The sequence below is a fragment of the Cibotium barometz genome, chromosome 11 (assembly GCF_041138505.1).
Source record: "Cibotium barometz isolate CiBa-2024 chromosome 11, ASM4113850v1, whole genome shotgun sequence".
In the NCBI taxonomy this organism is placed as follows: domain Eukaryota; kingdom Viridiplantae; phylum Streptophyta; class Polypodiopsida; order Cyatheales; family Cibotiaceae; genus Cibotium; species Cibotium barometz.
Genome location: NC_141056.1, coordinates 15852092 through 15857535, shown reverse-complemented (window position 1 = coordinate 15857535; position 5444 = coordinate 15852092). Strand labels below are relative to the sequence as shown.

Genomic DNA, 5444 nt, shown 5'->3' with positions numbered 1-5444 from the left:
GACAAGAGAAGATGTGAGGCTCCAAAGAGTGAGGAGCCATGTGAAAATCTCTGAGAGAGAGAGAGAGAGAGAGAGAGCCCACAACCCAATGTAACCTGCCCCAATAAAGTAAAACCACCTCTGAGCCACCGATGATGTAGGCCACGTGGTAGATGTATGTGTGAGCACTTTAGTCAAGGTCGCGGGCACTTATAGTAGCCTTGGACACATAGAGAGAGAGTGTGTCAAGGACTATGGAGTTTAGGGACTTGAGGCACTGGTCGCGGACTGTCAAGTAAGAAAGAAACTTGATACAGGGTCCAGGTGTGCTGAGATAACTTGAGGGGAGGAGTAGACACTGGTCGCGGACTACCAAGTAAAGGGTGGCAAACTTGGTATAGGGTCTAGGTGTACTAGGAGTATTCACTTGAGGGGAGGTGTTGAAATATACAAGTGAATAGGGTGTGTGTGGGAACAAGCTCTTGGATAGAGGCTGTAAAAGAGAAGATGTAATTGTGAAAGAACCTGTGAAAAGGTGAGAAGAATCTACTGGGAGAGAATAATGGGTAGCATGAGGGAATTTAGGAGTGTGGAGATATTCTGGGAGATATTCAGGGAAAAGAGAAGAGGTGGAGAGAATCAGGCAAAAGGTGGAGATATTCTGGGAGTGAATCATGGAGAAATCAATGGGATTTGATGCTTGATGTAAACTCTATAAATTGAGGCATAGCCCTAATGAGAATTTGCTGGTTTTTGAGTATCCATGCCTACATTAATCTATGTGCTAATTATTCACTAATTACGTCTTAATCATTTCTTAATCACTTTGTTAATCATGTTGATTCTAGTGTTTGATCCACCATAGCTCATCATTTAGCTCAAATTTCAACAATAGTGTGTGTACTCAATGCACTAAAGCATATCCAATGTGCCCAAATTTGATATGAGACAAAACAAAACTAACGAGTTATTGACAAGTTGTAAACCATCTTGCAGTAGCGACCACAACCATCCATATGAACATCATCAATGCCTAAACCATGGATATTGATCATAATATAGATATCCTCAAACATAAGTGCAAGAGACAACAAACTTAACTTAATCCACACAAATGATTAACTCCATCTTGCAAACTAGGGAGTGTCGACCATGACCATCTACACAAATTTCATCATTGCTTAACCATGGATACAGATCATAATATAGCTATACTCAAACACACAAGTGCATGCACACATATCACATACATGCATGAATTTATATAAATGTCTTTATTATAAGTTTATGTCAAACCTCTAAAGGTGCAAGGCAAAATTAATCATCATCACGACTAGAACTTAAGGAGGAAGCTGAATTCCTCTAGTGTGCTTTGTCCATATTTGATCACACCTTCAATTAATGGAGATAGCCAAAGTAAAGTAATAGAAGAAAATACGAATATGTAATAGCATTCTTTGGCATATCGTACCTTTAAAAGAGGATAGTCTAATGTTAGAGTTTCATACTCGCCACCTTCACCACACATTAATACCGCACATACTGCAACCAAATAGTTCAAAGCCTTGTTAGTGGTGCCAAAATTACATGCCAGCCAATCACCAAAGTTAATGATTGATGATAGAAATGCATGGCTTGTTAGCTAATCCTTCCTATTCTACTCGTTATAGCCAGCCAAAGATTCAAGACGAATAGTAACTTTAAAAAAAGAATTGAATATGACTTACTTGTTTAGATGAGTCAAAAGCATCACGGTGGCCTGCCTACGAACCTCGCCTCCTTGCGCCCCCAGCTCTCGCCTTTCCTTTACTCCCTCTCCTTCTTGTGCAGCTGCGCTAGCCGCTCCCTCCTCCTCACTGCGCCATCCCCACCACCTTCTCTTAGCCTGCGCCGCATGCCCCCCCCACCCCCTCGCTGCCTGTTGCCTGCCCCTCCCCACTCACCTTCGAGGTGGGAGAGGGAGGCCAGCTTCAAAGGACCCGACTGGATTTGGATGAGTTCCAGGGTTGTATCTTTCAGAGGGTGCGGGTGGTCAGCTTTCATTAGAGACAGTGGCATGTAGACCCCTCACCGGCCTCGATAGAGGAGGACTATTCTTGGAGATTATGGGCTTGGGACAGCAGGCCTCTTATTCGCCTTCAGTGGGATCCAGGCGAGTGGCTTTGGCGAGATCCCTATTCGGCCCCTACCAGCCCAGGCGCCCCCTTTTTTCAGTACACAGTGAGGCTGGGGCGGCGGATCCAGAGGCACAGGATAGAGGGCACACCGGCGGCGGTCGAGCATTGGCGGTGACAGGGGCTCTCCCCTGCCTTCCTTAGGGACTTTCTGGCAGCGCCTTTGGGACAGCTTCCGGCCCCGGAAGGTGACGCTTTTTCTCTGGCTTACAGCGCATAGAGGACTGGCTGTGGGGGCTTGGCTAGCTTTTGGCAGACACCCAGCGTCCTGCCCTCGGTGCGGCCATGCACAGGAGTCGCAGCGGCACTGCTTATGGGATTGCCCACCACCACAGGCACAGCAGGTCTGGCAGCGCGCTCTCAGGATGGTTTTTGTAGGCTCGCCAGGTGAGATGATGGTGACGTGGGGTGCGGTGGCTTGGGCCACGGACAACGGCCCGTCCCTTGGATACGAGGACGTCCCTGGCAGTGTGACCATCCAGGTCTCTGATAGGGCGATGGCGGTGGTTCCGACGCCAGACTTCTCTTCGGCAGTCTCCCAGGAGGGGGACGGGCACAGATGGGAGATGATCAGCAGCATGACGGCTTGGCACATATGGAGAGCCCGATGCAGGGAGGCCATAGACCGCCAGGCGATTCCATCGGCGGAGGTCATACAGGCTCTCTGGGTGGACATCATTCACACCTTGAGAGGACACTGGCTTCAGGGCAACTCGGATCGCATGAGAGATCGCCGCAAGGCATTCCTCCGCACTTGGCAGCCTGGCCCTTTCCTCACCGCGAGGGGCGAGGATGTCACTTGGCACTACAGGCCTCCAGTTTGGCTCTTCTCACCTCCCGCATGTAATAGAAATGCATGGCTTGTTAGCTAATCCTTCCTATTCTACTCGTTATAGCCAGCCAAAGATTCAAGATGAATAGTAACTTTAAAAAAAGAATTGAATATGACTTACTTGTTTAGATGAGTCAAAAGCTAATGCATTTCAGCTAGACCTTTTTCAAGATTTTTATGTGGGTTCAACCCAGTAGTTGCAACCTATCAAGTGTCCAAAATTGAGGATACAAGAGAAGGAAAAGAAACGGATCTCCGAACAAGATACATGGGAAGAATATGGAAAATCACCGGACTCTATTGGTCAAATGTCCAAACTCACCTTTACAAGAACTACTTCAATCCTGCTTGAAATATTTGTTCCTATAAGATGGGGAGGAAATATCTCTCTAAAACCTCCTTCTATGAGTAGTTTGAAAACCACAAGCGTAGTGCAGACCATCAAATGCAAAGGCAAGTGGATACTGTTTAATCACCCTTTGCTATAGTAGAGCGATCTGGTCCTATTTCCAAAGATACACTAAAGAGACTATGTTCAATCTGGAAAAAACATTCTCTACTCTGTTCCTCTGGTAATCACCTTTGGTAATTAGATGTGATTGCACCACATGTAACTCCTTCTAGTGAGGGAAAACACCTCTTCACTTCCTTGAGAGGAAAAATAAGTCTTCCACTTCATCACCATATGTGAGAGCATACCTAAGCTCTTGAGCTCTGGTCAAATCAAGTAAAAGATAGTTATGAAGTGATGAGGGAGGCGATCCATTACGAGGTAAATATGAATTTCCCTTTCCCTCTCAAAACAAGATAATGTGTAATGTGAAAGAAGGAAATAAAGATATGCTATTAGTCAATGTATAATGGTACACACACATAATATTTACTTTGAAATAAGTGTATTAGTTAAAATGATTAAATACATGAATTTTCAATTAAAAGCTCAAATAAGAAAGATGGATTATCGAGCTATATTTGTGAATTGGGAAAACACAAAAAAATCCTCATAATCTTTATCAGCAAAGTTGTCGACATCTTGTAAGAGTGGCACCGACATCTATGTTTCCTATGTACTTCACTTTCTCTAAAATTCTTGAGATGACAAACAATTTTGATGAAGGCTTTGTGGTGGGAGTGGGGGGTTTCAGCAAGTTCTACAAGGGAGTGCTGGAAGAAGGAACCACTATTGCTGTTAAGTGGGGCAACCCAATTTTTGAAGAGGGGGTGACCAAATTTTAAACAAAAATTGAGATTATGTCAAAGCTCCGGCATCGACATCTGGTCTCTCTCGTCGGCTTCTATGAAGATCACTCTGAAATGATCATGGTCTATGACTACATGGCCAATGGCCCCCTAAGGGGTCATCTCTATGGTGCTAGCTTGCCATCTCTCATCGAAATAGATGCTGGATATATGCATTGGGGCTACCTGGGCGCCCTAAGGGGTCATCTCTATGGTGCTAGCTTGCCATCTCTCATCGAAATAGATGCTGGATATATGCATTGGGGCTAACTGGGGCCTTGACTATCTGCACACCGGTGCTTCCCATGCCATTATCCATCGCGATGTCAAGACCACCAACATCCTGCTACTGGATGAGAATTTTGTAGCCAAGTTGTCAGATTTTGGTCTTTCCAAGACCAGACAACCCCTTGATCACACCCATCCTGAGTATTTCCATTGGTATAGCAGCTCATAGAGAAATCAAATGTGTACTCTTTTGGCGTGGTGCTATTGGTGGAGGTTCTAGTGCAAGGCCAGCCACCATCAATCCTACACTCCCTAGGGAGAAAGTAAACATGGCATAGTGGGCCATTAGAAGAATTCGGAACTCATTTTGGGGCCTTGTAAGAAATTCTCAATTTCTTTATTTTTCTCATCTCCAAAATGCACAAAATCGAAAAGTGCATCCAACAAAAATAATAAAGTATGTGCACTGACTGTGCAAAAAGTGAATCTCTAAAGGAATAAAGAAATTGATGCGCATTTAACACAAGGGTGTAACTCACGTTGCATTTAAGACTCTACGTGCTCTGCCAATCCCAAATCTCAAATCGTCTCATTTTGGATCATCTGATTTCAGATCGTTCGAGATCTAGATCGTACAGATTTTTGAATCACCCTAGGCTAGACTCCAGATCATCGATCTGACTCAATTTCCACGTGGATTTATCTGACTAGGATGTCTATATAATTTAGAGAGCTATTTTTGTAGTCATTTTGTCAACAGTCCGAAGTTGAGGTGTATCACATGCTGCCAAATTCATTGCCCAACAACTAGATCGTCCAACAAATGCAAGAAAACCATCATCGATCAAACATCATGACCTCTGCACACCAAATGCAATGATCTACATCAAACAATTGTGTGTTGTTCTAAATATGAGATTGTCCCACGGAAATAGCTACATGGTTAGAGATTTGGTCGAGCAGATCTAGGGTTGTGTAGTGTTCTTGTATAG

The 5444-nt window shown here is 44.5% G+C and overlaps 1 pseudogene; it reads left to right on the top strand.

The window, feature by feature from the left end:
* Window positions 1-1714: 1714 nt before the first annotated feature.
* On the top strand, window positions 1715-4790 carry LOC147633820 (receptor-like protein kinase THESEUS 1 pseudogene; annotated as a pseudogene).
* Window positions 4791-5444: the final 654 nt, after the last annotated feature.